At 38.4% G+C, this 18087-nt stretch overlaps 1 protein-coding gene across 5 annotated transcripts in view; it reads right to left on the reverse strand.

The window, feature by feature from the left end:
• The window catches only part of TTPA (alpha tocopherol transfer protein), a 118285-nt gene that overhangs the window by 85034 nt on the left and 15164 nt on the right, over window positions 1-18087 (reverse strand). The window contains exon 2 of one of the 5 annotated variants that reach the window (XM_072604680.1): window positions 1036-1277. The exons of 2 other annotated variants lie outside the window; for them this stretch is intronic. The gene's annotated coding sequence lies outside the window, so the exon portion shown is untranslated. Of the gene's footprint in view, window positions 1-1035; window positions 11809-18087 lie in introns of those variants that run through there. 2 more of the 5 variants (XM_072604683.1, XM_072604679.1) reach the window with 2 other exon arrangements.

An 18087-nucleotide genomic window follows, 5' to 3' on the forward strand; every position in this document is an offset into this window, starting at 1 on the left:
CTCAAAGCATAGTCCCAGAATCTTCAAATTCTCATATATTGTGCTCCTGTAGTATTAATGTCTATTGCATGATGATGATTTCAGCCTTTTGAATCAATTCATAACTTATGAAAGTAAATATAGAAACATATATCATCCAAGTTTTATCAGAAGTAACACCAGTCTTTCAATAAGGTGCCTCTGCTTTCTTATGTTTCTGTTAAGTGGGAGAGGGTGAGCAAAACTGGACGGATTTAACCTTCTGCCCCACAGAAGAGGCCAGGAAATAAAAAGGTTTGAGAAAGATTTCATATGTAAATAACAATAAACAATAATTGCACTGTAGCACCACCTAGTGGTTACACAGAATGAAAACTAGCTTGTTTTTCCAATAATTGTATAAGTAACCCAAAACCTACTGAAGAACCCAGAAAAATGGCATATTGTGAACAAAATATTCATTTAGATTCAGCTTTACTTCTAAAGGTGAATAAATATTAATAGAAAGCATTTATCTGGTGCTCTAATGATTGCACTTCATGCATATTACCTCACATAATTCCCATATCTACCTTGTGGAATAGGGGTTATGATTATCTCCAAATTAAAGACGAGGAAACTGAGGCTGAAAGGCTAAATGATTTGCCCAGTGTTACAGAGCTAGCAAGTTTCTGAGGCAGAATTTGAACTCAAGTCTTCTTCACTCTAAGTCCAAAGTTCTATCCATTTTATTACTTAGCTGTTACAGAATGAAAAAGTATTGATTGTGTACTTATTATGTGTTAGGAACAGTGCTAAATGCTGGTGATAAAACTGACATCAGTGAATACCATATTTTCCTAATTACAGCTCAGAAACTTTGGTGATACTCAAGTCCCAGATTTACATTAATAAAAACTTTAAGTAGGTGTCCAAATTCTTTTATCATATATCCTTCATTATCATATATCCTGCTGTTTCTTGTATTCAGCATTTCATCTCCCATACTTTGACACATTATTCCTCCACCCTCCTCTTCATGCCTGGAATTGAAATATGTTTCCTTTTCTCTCCTACCTCTTACAAACTCTAGCTTCCTTCAAGGGTCAGCTCATGTGTCCACCCCAAGCATACAAAGACTTTCCCCAGTGGAATGGGTAGATGAGAACAATTTGTTCCATGGCCACGAAGCTAGCTGAAACAAGGATGCTGGAGCCCTCAGAGCTTGGTTAGACATCAAAGATGCCAAGGTCATCCACTGCATCCCGGGTCATCACCAGTCACCTTGACTGTTTTCTTGCCTCTGGACTTAGATGACCCTGGAAAAGAGAGTGAGGCTGATAACTCTGTCTCATTTAAATACAATTCATGAACAAGTCAAGGTCCTTTTCAGAAAGCAAAAGAGGAACCACCACCACAATAACAACATATGCTCCCTTTGATAGGGCCTGTAATACTCTCTCCATGTATCATCCTTCTCATTTCTGGATTACTTTGCGTATATTTTGTGTTTATTTATCTGTGTACATGTTGCTCCTGATCTCTCACCTTCAAGCTCCTTCAGATCAGAAATTTTATTTTATCCCTCAGAACCCAAAACACATGGTAAGCATTCTGTGAGTGCTTAAGCAATTATAAATGAATGAAAAATAAAATTCTACTATGTTAATGTTGCTGGAAACAAATGAATTATCAGCTGTAGTCATGGTGTTCAGTTCCTTCACTATTCTGGTCACCCCATTCTAAGTTGTGAAGATGAAAATAAAAGTACTGAAGTACTTTAATATGGGTGAGGGCTGAGTCTACCCCACTAATGTAGAACAAACAGCTCAACTGAATCAATCAGAGGTAGGAAATAACTGTAAACAAGGCCATACAGCTTCACAGAATTGACTGAAGATGATTCAAATAGGTAGAATAGGAAATGCACTGATATTAGTTGAGGGGATTACTTGCTGAAGTCCTGTGAGTCTACCAAAAAACAAAGCAAAACAAAACAATCCAACCAGTTCTGAACCTAGACGTTTGAGTGTCAGTATGGAGAAAAGAACAGTTCCTGACAAGTGAATTACTTGAAGGAGGAGCAGATGCTCTGTCTCTTCCCTCATACCTGGACTAGAGGTGCCCTTGGAAACTGGAGAGAGTCAGAAGATTTGACTTCCAGTCTTTCAGCACTGTTCCAAGTATAGGACTGGCAGCAATGTTTGCACAGGGGGTCAAGGACAAACTAAGGAAACTAAACCAAGGGAAGACAGCTTCAGGACTCTATAAGGGAACTAGCAAAATGCTATATCATACCAAAGGAGATTATCCCAAGGGCTTTAACAAGAGGACTTGTAGATGCTTCGAATTATTCCCTCTATCACATTTACTCTAAGCTTGAGCCCACATTTTCCTTGACTTCATATGTACTGAAAGGAGAGTGTGACACTAACTTTTAGGTGGGTATTTTTATACCAACTGTTGTTACTCTACTACTTTAATAAATACCCTGTTTCTAAAAGCTAATTAAATAGGACTAATAGTCAATGGGAGAAGCACACTGTGGGGGTGGGGGATGGGGGCGCGCCTCTGGCCTCTTAGATTCTCCTAGAACCCTTGGGGGCCCAGTCTGCCATTGCCAATCTAGTTTGAGAGAGAACAGTTCCAAATATGTTTCCACTTTGAAATATGTAAAGCGTTATTTAAGCATAAGCTACTATTATTTCATTTCTCTGTCCCTTTAGGAAATACTTTTTAGATAAGGAACTGTAATTGTACAGGGAACATTAGTTTTAGAGTCTAGAGATACAGGACAAATTCTGCCTTAGGCACTAACAAGTTACTGGCAAGTCATTTAATCCTATATCTCTCAGTTTTCTCATCTGAAAAATGAATATGATACTTGTACTAGTCATCTCAGTCTTACTCTGAAGAAAGTACTTTGCAAGTCTTGAAATATTATGATAAAACGAGAATTTGAACTGTATAATTGATAAACACTTAATGTCCTTTCTTCCAAGTTCACAGAACCTCCTGAAATCAAAAGATAAATATGACAAATATTTTCAAACACACAAAGAATAAAATAGTGTCAACTATAAGCTTGATGTAAATAGGTCTTAAATCTATATCTTTAGCCCTTATTTCCAGTAAGAAGATTATTATTTTCTAGACTTTTCCTGATACAGTTCCTCTCCTCTTTTCCCCTTCAACTTGGGGTAGGCTCTTTCCCACTTTCAAAGAAGTAGTGTTCTCTAAAAAGAGACAAAACTTCCCCTCGGGACCTGAGTGAACCATTGTTCTCTGAGCAGCTTCTTAGCCACCAAAGGCATAAAAGTCCAAGCTACAGGAGTCTACGCTACTTGGAATTGGTATATGAACACCATAAGTCATCATACCTCTCACCATAACCTATCCTCAAAATTAGATGAGTTTCCATAAGATGAGAGGGTCCATGGCCAGAGAAGCTAAGTGCCCCTGTATCTTTGGTACATATCTTCCTATATTATACAAAATAAACCTCCTTTTGTTATGTTCAATGACTTGTGAGTACCTCATTTTGTCCCAACATCAAACCTAAGAGAATGTTAACATCAAAAGCACCTCCAACATCTTCAAACCATCTGAATGTACTATTCTATCACCTCAAACTCAATAGCTTCAAAATTGAACCATTCCCTATTCCCAACCATTTCCTTTCTATACGATCCCATTGCTGCCAGAGGTACGTTATAATAAAATCACGGATTTATCTTTGACTCCTCCCTCTTTTTTATCCCCACATGTCCAAATTATCAACAAGTCCTGTCATAGCTTCCTTAAAAACATTTTTCTAACCACTATTTCCAAACTGCTACTCTTCTCATCATACTTGTTCAGTTGTTTCAGTTATGTCTAACTCTCTGTGACCCTGTTGGGGTTTTCTAGGCAAAAATACTGGAGTGGTTTGACATTTTCTTCTCCAGCTCATTTTACAGATGAGGAAACTGAGGCAAACAGGGTTAAGTGACTGGCCCAGGGTCACACAGTTAATAAGTATCTGAGACCAGATCTGAACTCAGGAAGATAAACCTTCCCAACTTCAGGCCCAGCACTTTATCCACCGAACCACCTTGGCTGCCCACTCTCATCATCTAGAACTGGATCACTGCTAAAATTCCTGGTTGGTCTCCCTACCTCCAATCTTTCTGGGAAAGTACTTTTTAAAAAGAAATAATTTTTAAAAATCCTTTCTGATAGGGATGTTTGTGGATTGTTAGAAGACAGCTAAAATAGAGAGGGTAGAATTGTGTGTGCATCTATGTATTTCGTTATTGAGTCATTTCAGTCATGTTTGACTCTCTGTGACCCCATTTTGGTTTGTTGTTTTGTTTTATTTGTTGGAAAGATACTGGAGTAAATGGTTTGCCATTTTCTTCATTTCATTTTACAGATGAGGAACTGACGCAAACAGGGCTAAGTGATTTACCCAGAGTCACACAGCTAATAAGAGCCACATCTGAATTCAGGTCTTCCCAACTCTAGGTCTAGCAGCACTCTATCCACTGGGCCACCTAGCTGCCCCATATCTATATCTAAAAAGATACATACACACACACATACATACATATATGTGTTAAACGTATAATAAAAGCCACACAGAAGTGTTTTTAAAGTGTTAAGATGGGCCTTCAAGAACTCTAGAAAAGTGTTGAAATCTCTTCCCCATCTTCTTTCCTCTCCCTTTTGCATGAGGAAGTAAAATAAATGACAATACAGCTGGTAACTGGTAGAGAGTGGAGAAAAAGAGAAAGAAAGAGAGTCAGAGAATAATAATATCTAAGGAGAGAGGAAAAGGACTCTGGAGTTTTTGCTCACATAATAAGACTGAAGAACCCTAAGAAAATTCTTTTTTTGCTAGTAAGACTGGGTGTCTCCAGGCATGAAGTATGACTGAAAAAATATGGAGAGAAAAAGAGAGTGAGCCTTTATCCCCTTCCTCCAGCAGAGGACCAAGAACAAATTTTGGAAAGGGGCACTGTTAAAGGACCCTTTATTTTCAAGACTGAGTAGCCAGAGTTGCTTATTCAATGATTACTCTGCTGTGGTTTTCCTCCTTCTTAAAATAAAAGTTTCTTCTGTAATGTACTATGTTCCTGTTGATGTATCTAACACCTCTTCCCCCTCCTCCTCCTCTCCTCTCTTTTGGTGCTCTACCCAGGGGAAGGTACACTCCATGGTCAAAAGCTGCCTTTTTTCCTCTGGGTTTACTGGCTACATTTCTTGCTCAAAGATTAAGCCTTAAACCCAAGTCATCCCGGAGCTCATCGACAGGGGAATAAGTCCTCACCCAGTTAGCACAGAGTGATTGTAATTACTAAATAGTAACTCTTTTCTCTTTTACCTGGGAACCTGGAAGGTCTTCCCCTCCCAGATTTATTTATTTATTTATTTTTATTAAAGGGGCCATCCTTTGAGTAACTACTATTCAATGAATGGGTGTATCTCATTCAAAGTGAGAATGTGATAAGACCTTAGCCTGAAAGAGCCAGGGTCTCACTTTGCATCTTGGGCCATCTCTAGTCTTCCTAATGAATATCAGGCCACTGGATCCAGATGGCTCAGGAGAAGAAAGTGAGGTTGGTGACCTTGCACCGTCCTCCCTCACTCAAATCAAAGTCACCTGCGAGTCAAGTCATCATCTTGATGCCATGCACCTCTTTGAGAACAAAGGACAAACATTATAACAACCAACAACAATCCAATACTTCAAGCTTCTATCTGTTGCCTTCTATTAAACTGGAAGTCTACTAAACTTTCAGATTATTTTTTCAGATGAACTGCTAAATCCAGATGAACTCACCCAATTTTATATTTATGAAGTCAACTTTTTGAACCCCAAATATAAAACTTTACATTTTCCTCTTATTAAACTGTTATTTATTACATTCCATCCATCCTATTCAGATATTTTTGAATCCCAACTCTGTTCTTCATTCAGTTGTTATCTATCCCTCCTAGTTCTGTGTCATCTGCAAATCTGCTAAAAATGACATAAGGGCAGAAAAATTAAGAATGGGTAGAGCTAGAGAATAAGAGTTTTGTAAACTTTAAAAGGACTACAAAAAACTGGAATTGGTATCATTAAAAGATTATCAAACAGTTGCAATTTTCAAAGTGGAAAATATCATGAAAAGGAAGGAAACATTTATAAGACAAAAAAGAAAAGCTAAAAGAAGTGTCTCAGAAATGAAGAATTACACAGTGTTAGTCAAGTACCTGGTGTTTGTCAAAGGTTAAAGATGCTCTATGGGAACGTAATTGTAGAATTTTAGATATGTAAGGAATCTTAGAGGTGACTCCCAAGCTTGCCTAAAGTTATATATCTAGTCATGGCATATAGCTTGAAAAGAAAAAATAATTTGGCGTAGTTAGGTGGTGAAGTGGATGGTGCCCCAGCCCTTGAGTCAGGAGGACCTAAGTTCAAATCCCACCTCAGATAACTTACTTGCTGTGTGACTCTGGGTAAGTCACAACCCCACTTGCCACAAAAAAAAAAATACCTCATTTCATTCATTAAAAATAATTATAAATTACATTAACAATGTAATTTAATGTTTGCAAATTGCTTGCTATAACTTATCTCATTTAACCTTTGAGTAATATAGATTGATTGTATCATAGGGGTTAGTCTGAGTTAAGGGGATTCTGAGGCAGACCAGGACTGCAGACACATATTTTAAACAGATTACATCTAGAACAGTTTTATAGATAGTGAGGGTCTAAGAAAGGATTCAAATCCATATCTTCCTGATTCCATGTCTAGTGGACTACACATTATACCAGTTAATTCACCAAATATTTAGTTATACATACGTGTTTGTATGTATGACACTGTGCATGGTACTATATAATGTTGCTCATTAAACTAATGCCATACTGCTGATGTTTTTTAATTATAATTGGCATACTGAAAAATCTCTCCCTTCATATAAAACTGAATGTGAGCACTTAAATTATTTTTGAAATCTGAATTTTAAATTTTGATCTTATATGGCAAGAAAGATTAAGTAAATACATTTTAAAATAACAAGAACATGGAGTAATGAATTTATTATAGGTATACGATGTCAACATGAAAAATGAAAATTCACCACTTCTTTATTCTGCTTCACAGGCTTACTCATATAGAAAACAGCAACGCTCAAGAAACTGAAGGAGAAAGCAATCACCTAGGAATCCAAAGGTCTGATTAAGAAAAAAACATCCTGTTGACCTTTGGGTGGCTAGGGAAGTTTGATGTTCCTGCTGGTATAAGTTTCTTTTCAACCAGTTCAGTCCTACCAACATAGTCCTTCTTCCTTTAACAGTGAGCAGCTTTACCTCTTCTTCCATTGGCCCGTACTTTTAGAGGCACAACATGCAGTTCCACATCTATTATGCTCTTATTTTATTGCAAGAATGCTGTTACCAGGGAGGAGCCAAGAGGGCAGAGTAGAAAGATACACATACACTTAGCTCTTACCCCACATCCCATAAAATACCTGTAAAGAACGATTCTCAACAAATTCTAGAGCAGCAGAATCCACAGAACAATGTAATGGAGAAGATTTCTGTTCCAGAGAGACCTGAAAAACTGACGGCAAAGGTCTGGTGCACACTGGAGCAGAGCCCAGCCCTGCCTTGGCCACATGGCACCAAAAGGGGCAGATTTCAGCAGGCTTCAGGGACAGAATCTCCAGTGGCAGCGCAGGTCCCTCAACCCACAGGCGCCAAAGGTCAGTGAGAGGGTCTTTTTGGCTGCAGGGTGCCCCATAACTCAAGCCCCCTCAGGAGACAGCAGCAGAGGGAGCAGTGTCGGACCTGGCTCCCAAAGCAGGCAGTGGCCCATTGTTGAAGGTCTCCTCGTAAACCCGCTGAGGGAACTGAACCTGGTGTGGTGGCCCTACCCCAACCTGAGCAGCTGAACTTAATCTCACACTGAACAGCAGCCCTGCTCTTGCTTGAAACCCCTAAAGCTTGGGAGCAGCGCATTTGAATCAGCCCCCAAGCGCTGGCTGGGTGGAACTGGAGGTGAGATGGTTGTGGAGAGGAAACTCAGAAGTCAAGTAACTGGCTGAGAAAATGCCCAAAAGAGGGAAAAAAAATAAGACCATAGAAGGTTACTTTCTTGGGGAACAGGGGTCTACCCCCATCCTTTCGGGTGAGGAAGAACAAGGTATACTGTCAGAGGAAGTCAAAGCCTCTGCCCCAAAGGGCACTTAAAATGGGCTCAGGCAATAGAAGACCTCAAAAAACAAGTTAGCAGCTTACTAAAGGAGAACCAAAAAAATGCTGAGGAAAATAACAGCTTTAAAAAGAGGCTAACTCAATTGGAAAAAGAGGTCCAAAAAGCCAACAAGGAGGAGGAGGTTTTAAAAAGCAGAATTAGCCAAATGGAGGAGAAGGTTCAAAAGCTCACTGAACAAAACAATTCGTTGAAAGAGAGACTTGAGTTTAGGGAAACAAATGACTATGAGTTAAACCAAGAAGTTAGTAAACAAAACCAAAAATTTAAAAAAATAGAAGATAAGGTAAAACAACTCATTGGAAAAACAATTGACCTGAAAAATAGATCCAGGAGAAATAATGTAAAAATTATTGGACTACCTCAAAGCCATGATCAAAAAAAAGAACCTAGACATTATCTTCCATGAAATTATCAAGGAAAACTGCCCTGATATTCTAGAATCAGAGGGCAAAATAGATATTGAAAGAATTCATCGATCACCTCCTGAAAGAAACCTGAACAGAGAAACTCCTAGGAATATTGTGGCCAGATTTCAGAGTTCCCAGATCAAGGACAAAATACTGCAAGCAGCTAGAAAGAAACAATTTGAGTACTGTGGAAATACTATTGGTATAACACAGGATCTGGCAGCTTCAACATTAAGGGATTGAAGAGCTTGGAGTGAGATATTTCAGAAGTCAAAGGAACTGGGATTGAAGCCAAGAATCACCTACCCAGAAAATTTGAATATAATACTTCTAGGAAAAAATGGTCATTCAGTGATATAGTGGAATTTCAAGATTTCATGTTGAGGAAAAGACCAGATCTGCATTTAAAAATTTGACTTCCCAAGACAAGAATCAAGAGAAGCATGAAAAGGTAAACAGAAAAGAAAAATCATAAAAGACTCTCTAAAGCTGAACTGTTTACATTATTACATGGAAAGAAAATATTTTTAACTCTTGAATCTTTTCTCAGTATTTGGGTAGTTGGAGAGATTGTACATACACACACACATACACATAGATGGAGAGTACAGGGTGTGTTATATCAGAAGAGATGATACACACACACACACACACACACACACACACACACTAAAATAAAATAAAATAAAAATTAAGGGGTGAAGGAGGAAAATTCCGTGAAGAGAAAGGGAGTAATGGAATGGGGCAGGCTATAACTCATAAAAGAGATAAGAAAAATCTTATTCAATGGAGGAGATAAGGGAGAAGGGGAGAAGGGGGGAAAAATAAAGCTACTCTCCCCACATGTGGCTGAAGGAGGGAATAACATGTTCACTAAATTTGATAGGAAAATTTATATACACCACAGAAAAGTAGGAGAGGAGGCAACAAGTGGAGGCGAGGGGAATGTTAGAAGGGAGGGCAAATGGGAGAAGGGAATCACCAGAAATAAACACTTTCGAGGAGGGACAAGGTCAATTGTAGGGGGGTAAAATAAGTGGGGATAGGGTAGGTCAGAGGGCACTATAATTAATATTATACAACATGATTACTACGGAAGTCTTTCGCAAAACATATTTTAGTCCGTATTGAATTGCTTCCCTTTTCAGTAGGGCTGGAAAGGGAGGAGAGGAGGGAGAGAAGTTGTAATTCAAAGTATTAGAAATGAATGTTGAGAATTTTTATTGCATATAATCAGGAAATAGGAACTACAGGGATAGGGGTATGTAAATTTATCTTGCCCTGCAAGAAAAGAGAGAAGATAGGGATAGGACAGGGGTGGGGTGTGATGGAGGGGAGGGTACATTGAGGGAAGGAGTAATCAGAATGCAAGGTATTAGGAAGCAGGGGGAGGGGAGTGATGGGGAGAAAAATTGGACATGTTATGAAGTGAGGTGAAAGCAATTAGTATTAAAACAATAGACTGAATTAATTACTGAGAATAAATCAATGACATCTTTAGTTTGGAGAAAAGAATTTCAGTCTAAATTTCCTACACGAAGGTAACCTCGGGTAAAATTTGGCATTGATGGAAAAGTCAAGGTTTTAATGGTAAATTTGATTTTATGATTGCCATTTAATCAGAACTAGAACATGTATAGAAAGGCATGTAAGCCACTTAAGACCTGCCTCAAAAGATATTCCGTAGCCAAAGTGAAACTATAATCATATTTGAAACCTGGTTATTGGAACTTGCCATTTTTAGATGCTATGGGACTATTAAGTGACTGTTCTTCTGAGTCTAACTCCAGGTATGGGTAGCAAGAATGGCGATCTGAGCCTCCAATCCATGATGCCAGGAAGCTGATGAGATGCTGGTATGAGCTGCATAAGGTGATCTCAAGGGAAGGGTGGGAGTCTGGCTGTTCAGAATGGGCTGAGGTGGGATTCCCCTGACTCAATTTCCCCACTGACACCTGGCAGACTTTAAGCCTGACTGAATCCAAGTGGATAATCTAATCCTGCCTGGAACTGACATGAAGTTGGGGTGATATTGTACCCTTGCAAGGTCCTTACTATTTTATTGGTGGCAAATTCCTATAGTCAAAAGGTTTTTAAGCTTAATACCAGATCTACTCAATTATAGATTATGGGTAGGGGAACATCTGAGGCTGTCTAAAATTAAGCTATTAGGCACAGGACTTTAGACCAACAACAATAAGTTAGGGTCCTTTAATTCTTAGTAATACTGTGGAGACAATTACGTCAAAAGCTTATGAAGTTAGCAACGTAAATATTATTTGTCTCAGTTGGTTAATGTTTTAAAAAAAAATTTATTTTGTGATCCATATTGTAAATGCTTCAAAAAGAAGTATCACCTGTCCAAAAGTTGGAATTGCTTTGTCTGTTATAAACTGTGTTAAAAATAAATTTAAAAAAAAAAAAAAGAATGCTGTTACCTGAATTCAGGATGAGTGGGAAGGGTAGGACTAATAGCATGGTCATTTTTTACTTGAAAAGTTATTAATCTAGAGCTTCTCCTATTTCCTCAAATTAGAGGCAGATCACCAGGGGCTGGAGTGAACCTGTAGATACAGGATGAAATAACCTTACTCTGTTAGCCACTTCACATCTAGAGATATTAAGACAAAGCCTAGGATAGTTTAGGGAGTAGTGAGTACCGAAAAATTTGAAAGTACGCAAAAATCCAGAGTGGGGCAGTAACTACTCATAGCATTTATATATAGCACAGTACTATCATTCATTTCAATGTCTCCTATATACAAGACAGTATCATAGGTGATGGGAAAAGAAATGTATAAAACGATACCTATCCTATCCTCTAGCTCCACTTTACTCTTAAACTCTTCAGAACTCTGCTTCAATAATCATGCTCTGTCATTTATCTCCACTTAATTTATCCACACTTCTCTCCCCAAACTATTTTCGAAGCAAATTATCAAGTCGTGCCTACCTTCTTTCAAGTCATCAAATCCAAGTGTTTTCCTAATTCCTATACTAATGTAGTGTCTGACAATTTCAACAATTCCTTCGTTAGATATTCTCTCCTATAAAAACACAACCCTATGAGTAGACTCAGCTCCTCCTCTCCTGTCTGTCTCACCCTCCCCTTCCTTCTCTCCAAAGGAACGTAAATTTGGATGGCCAAAAGATGCCAGGTTGACCTGGCTTTTGCTGGCTAGTCTCTCTCTCCTCCCCTCCCTTCTCCTTCCCTCCCCTCCCCTTCCCTTTCCTGAACCTTGAGCCTGCTGCACTGTGAAGCTCAAACACCATGGGGCCCCTGCCCCCTGCCTAAAGACTCTTTTCTAGACCCTCTGGGTTTCAGAGTGATTATCAAGAGTAACTGTTGCTATTTCCCTCCCAGTCGGGGTCTTTCTTTTCTTTGCCTCATTAAAGGGTCCATCCCCTTCTTAAACAGGCCTATTCAATGATACGGGCGTTACCTCACCCTAAGTGAGTACCTGCACAGACCTTGGCGTAAAGCGCCCAAGGTCTCCCAGTGCATCCTGGGTCATCTCCAATCATCTTGATGAAAATCTGGTCACTGGATCCAGATAGCTCTGGAGGAGAAGTGAGGCTGGTGACCTTGCACAGACCTCCCTCCCTAAAAGTCAAGTGCAAGTCATGTCACCATTTCTCTGATGGCATGGTCTTCTTCGGCAACGAAGGATGAACACAACAATCTCTCCTTTTCAGGTTTCAGCAACATTATTTACTGGTTCTACTTTTAACCACTGCAATTGCTATTTCTGTCTCTATTGGCTCCACATTCTCTTTCCATCTGCATTCCCTTGTTTATTGGACCCTGAATGTAGCTCCTTCACCTATTTACCTTTAAATTTACATTTATCATGTAAAGCTACTTCATGAATTCTGTTCTAATTCCCTGTCAGTAATTTCTTTCTGACCTCAGACCTGACACAGCATTCTATTTTGCTCCTTTCTAACAAACTTATCATGTTATGCTACGTATAGTTATATAGTTATCTATATGATGTATCTAATCCTGTTACTATAAACTCCCTTAAGGCTGGAGAACCATTTCTAATCTCAGCTTTTTCTCCCAATGCCTGCTACAGTACTCTGCTCAGAGCAGGCATTTAATAAAGAACTATGGAAACTGAAGTTTGAAATCTGGTAAAAGATACTACTAGCTGGGTAGTAGTGGAGGATCCTTCAATCTGTGGAGGCAGACTAGGCCAGATTAATCCACATAGTGTTGGGAGAATGGTCTCTAAATCAGTATGCAGTTGACAAGTGTTTGGGGCAGTCTTGGATTCTGATTCTATTGTATAAGTTCTTATGCCTCCCTGGGGGTTGTTTGCTCATCATACATCCAGGTAAAGCGTATCCTACAATTGTATCTCCCTGGTTGAGAGGTCTTAAGAAGTTCCCCCAATTCTGACTCTTTATAGCTGCAGAAGCAGCAAAGAAGAGACTGGGATATTATTATTACTGAGAAAAGTCACTGAGGAAAAAGGGAGGCTGCCCTCAAGTCAAACTGTTTGCTCTATACCTGAAGTGTCCTGACTGAAGCATTCCCTTTCCCTTGTGTCAGTAATTACAACAGAGAATATTGGATTAAAGACAAATGGCAGAGTAGATGGACTGTTTCCTAATTCCAGAATTATTTATATGCCAGTAAAAACAAATGTAACCAAAATATAGACAAATGTACTTGTATCTCTCCTTTTCACATCACTCTGGGAGCTTTGTTATCCTGCTTTTCCTTACTTTTTAGAATTTCAGGCTGTGGGTCAGTTGGGGATTTTCACCACCATTTTAAAAATGTTTCTGTGGGGAAATGTAATATAGTACATAGGAAGAGCAGAATATTGTTTCAACAAAGCACGAGAAAGAAACAGATTTGGTACATGCCAATCTCCCTGTCTGTCCACCTGGCGGCAAGAATGGAAAATGGTCACAATCAGAATCTCCTCTTTGTAATGGATTCTAGACCTCTGAGCTATCTCTTCAGAAATGCTTTAACATGCCACAGATGATGAGGTGAAAAGCAGCGAGGTGGTTGAGTGGACAGAGTGCTGGGCCTGGATTCAGCAAGACCTAAGTTCAAATCTAGCCTCAAACAATAACTGTGTGACACTGGACAAAGTTGCCTACCCTGTTTTCCTCAGTTTCCTCAACCGCAAAATGAGGATAATAATAGCATCACATTCCAGGGTTGTACCCTGTACTCCTAAGCCTATCCTTACAGTCTGACAATTCTTCCTAGAACTCCCATTTACGGAGGGTGACCAGGTTAACTGTGTCCCAGGCTTTACTCAGGACTTCTGGATCATCTATACCTAGCCCTGGTTCAAGGACTGTCTTTCTACTTGTATTTATGTTCCCAATAGTTAACATAGTGCTTGGTATATAAGTGCTTAATAAATGCTTGTTGACTTGATTTCTGTCCTCCCGTGCCTATTACCATTCCTGAGACACTGGTATCAGGAAGGGTAACGCTGACAATAACAGACTGGAGGGCTGTGTGATGGAGGTTTTTGTTCGCAGGTAATTTTAGTCACTTGATTTCACACTAATTCTCCAAAAATTCCCAGAGGGAGTTGGAGCCAAAACTTTAGTGGTGGTGAATGCCTTCTTGATCCCCAGTAGTGGCTGTCCTCACTGCATCTCTGATGATGAAAGGTTAAAAGGCATTCTCTTCATTGCTAATAGCAGACAGCACATGGTGACTGACAGAATGCAGTAATGGAGCTGATTGCACAGATGACGGCCAAGAAGTTTGTGGGTAAAGGAAGCATCTAACCCTAGTCCTTGGAATGAGTCTAAGTTCAATTTCCACACTTCATAGTTGAGGAAATTGAGACCCAGAGAGTTTAAATGTTTTGTCTAAGGTACTAAAGATAGTAAGTAAGTAGCAGAGCTTTGATTCAAGTGAAGTATAATGATAAGCTAGAATCAGGAGACCAACCAGGGTGGTGAATATTCCTGAGGTCATATCAGCTGAGAAATGATTGGCTGAAATGGGGATGTTCAGCCTGGACAAGAGAAGAATTGTCTTCAAGGATCTGAAAGGCTTTCAAGTGTAAGTGGGATGAGAATTGTTCTAATTGGCTTCAGAAGGCAAAAGGCCACTGGGTCAAAGCTGCAACAGCAGGCAATTTAGCTGATGTAAAGGTAAGTTTCACTGGTAGAGTGAAATGGACTGCCTAAGGAGCTAGTTGATTTACTATCATCAGAGGTCTAAACAAACAAACAAAAACCAAAGTATTGTATGATGATTTGTCAGATATGTTATAAAGGTATGGATTGGACAACTAGATATATTTTGAAGTTCCTTTCAACTCTGATTCTGACTCCATCTAATGTTCTTTCCATTAAAATAATTTTTTCCCTTATTCCTGATAAAATGTGGCTTCTTGGATTCATGAAAGCAACATCTGGTCAAATTACTACAAAGAAATCATCATGAAAATAGCATTTTTTTTACTCCTTTTAAGATCAACCCCTAGGGAGCCATCTGCAGAAGAGAGGTTGCTATAGGCCCCTGGCAGTGCTTGAACCCTTCCTATGACCCAGAGCCCTCACCTGATGTCATCAGGCACCATAATGATATAGTTTGGGGATCAAAGGATCTGAATTCAAATCCTACTTCCAACACCTAATATTTAAATGACTTTGGGCAAGTCATTTAATCATTCTGGCTCTCAGTTTCCTAATCTGTAAAATGAAGTTAGATTAGATGCCTTCTGAAATCCCTTCAAGGCCCTGTATGATCCTAATTCAGATATATAGCTTTCTAATATAAGTAGCCCAGAGACTTTCTTGCAGAGTGTTCTCTCTCTTCACCTTAAGCAATATGATAAATGAAATTCTATGGACATGCTCATTCTACCTGCAAATTAGCAGTTAATCATTAGTAGGCATCTAAGTGTTTAGTGGATAGAACGCTAGACTTGGAGTCTCAAAGACTCTTCACATTTACTAACTGTGTAATACTGGTTAAGTCAATGAGTCTGTTTCCTTATTAGAAAAAAAGGGAATAACAATGTAACAATAGCACCTATCTCAGAACTGTAATGAGGATAAAATGAAATATGTACACAGCTTTGCAAAACTGTTAAGTGCTATGTAAATTTTAGATATTATTATTACACTGGGGTACCACGCATAGGTTTTCTCAGGTTTCCAGTAAATGAACTAATAAGCCAACAGAGTGATACAGCAAACACAGTGAAGTACATCCAGATCCTTCTTTTGTGTCATGAATGACTCTCAGATATAGAGATTATATCTATGTATTCTCCTCTTTCTCCTCTCTACCCTTTCCTCTAAATCAGAGCGTTCTCTTTTTACCAAATGGCAGGTAAGCAGTAGCTATGGAATTGGTTACAAAAATGAGATTCTGATTGTGACCATTTTCCATTCTTGTGCCTAGGTGGACAGCCAGGGAGATTGGCATTTACCAAATCTGTTTTCTTTCTCGTGCTTTGTTGCAACAATATTCTGTTCCTCCTACATAATGTATTACATTTCCCCACAGAAACATTTAAAAAATGGTGGTGAAAGTCCCCAACTGACTCTGTTTAACCCACAACCTGAAATTCTAAAAAGTGAGGAAAAGCAGGATGACAAAGTTCCCAGAGTAATGTGAAAAGGAGAGATACAAATATTTTCTCTATGTTATAGTTAAATTTGTTTTTACTGGCAAATAAATAATTCTTATTTACCAGCAAAAAAAAAATAGAAACAATTATTTCTATGTATTCTATAGAATATAGAAAAATAGAAATATAATCTCAATGGAGGTGGGTCTTCAAAATGTAACTTTTTTTATACCTATAAAATATTGTAAACTATAGTGACATAATCATGAAAATCTTGAAATCCTTAAAATCAGCAAATAGAAACAATGTGAGAAGATTACTAATTTTTTATTTTTCAAGTATTAGTCATAGAAAACTAATTTGGAACTTGATTCACAGTTGGAATCCTTTGAATTAATAGGCAAATAAATTTTTTGTATAACAAACAATAGATATGCTATATTATCCCCATATTTGAACATTCTCTAACCAATTTTCTATCAACCAATAGTCTCTCCCATTCAGATGGAACTGTTAAGGCAAGTGCTTAGGCATGTGAGAAGTGTATACTCTTATATTTAATAACTAATTATTGTATTAGTTACCCCAACAACGTAGCAATGTACTTAGATTTTCCCAGAACGATGTAACAATCTTAAATTATCAGTGGAGTCAAATTCAGGTCTTGCATAGCTTTCAAAAGCTTCCCAGGGTTGTAATTGAAAAGAGCTGGATTTATACACTTCATAAGGAGGGCTAAGTATCCTAGCTCACCATTGTTCCGTTTGGAGAAGTATATTTGTACTTAGCCTAGCAAAGACAGTATGATAGCTTGTATGTGTTGCAAGATGTTAAGGGGGAAAAAGTTAAAAGTTATTTGAATACGTAAAGTAACAAACCTGTTTAAATTTAGTTAGTTTTAAGTTTGTTTTGAATAAACTTCAGTTAGACTGAAGAACCAAGTTAGCATAGTTCTCTTACAGAAAAGTTCATCTGAAATCTTTTTAAAAACATGCCTCACAATTACCAGTGTTACAAAGAATTTAGGAATCTATTCTTAGAATTCTCCAACAAAATAATGTTATACTCACAACTTTTAATAAAGCACTTTAATACATTAAGAATGCAAAGGATGTTCTTGGAAACCTCTTCACAAGCCCACCAGAAGCACAAACAGTAGGTCTACTTTCCAGGGAGGACTTAGTTTGAACATTGGGACCCCTGGTGAGAAGTTAGATGTGAACTCTCATCCAAAAGAGGGGATGTGGGAAGATTCAAGGAAGGAAGCAGAAAACAAAACAGACATGGAGCCAAAAAGCTGCCCTGAAGCTCTAGTTAGCTCTTATTGCTTCCACTGTTCCACGCCACTTGGCAACCAGAAGCAGCTGCCTTCCCAGCTTTGGTTCCCATTCTCGGGAGTGGTGTGTTAAGATTTTGGAACTTCATAGATCTGGGATCAATAGGCAATATCTTTCAAAAACTGATGCTCCTGTTGAACTAGTTGAACTGCAAGTGCCCAGCTCTGATAAGGAAGTACAGGGAGCTTGTTTGACAATGTTGCTTATAATATAAAAACAAAACAAGTAATTCAATAGCTTACACATGAATTTTTATATAGTAGGCACCTAATATATATTAAATGAACATTTATAACACTTTTGCAATTTTTTGTGGGGAAAAAAACTTATCAATGAGGACATCCACATGGTCAGTGAGCATATGAGTTAATTTGAATAATATTAACACTAATGGTACTTTTTGAATATAAATTCAGTCTATAAGCAAAAGTCCCTTTTATTTAACTGGTGAGAGTACAGACAGGAAAGTGAATAGCAGGATACAATTTATGTAAAAAATAGTTTTGCATTTTTAAACTGATGTGGAAAGTTAGGACAATAATAGCATCTGATAGGGTTCAAAG

This window comes from Notamacropus eugenii, chromosome 4 (assembly GCF_028372415.1).
Source record: "Notamacropus eugenii isolate mMacEug1 chromosome 4, mMacEug1.pri_v2, whole genome shotgun sequence".
In the NCBI taxonomy this organism is placed as follows: Eukaryota; Metazoa; Chordata; class Mammalia; order Diprotodontia; family Macropodidae; genus Notamacropus; species Notamacropus eugenii.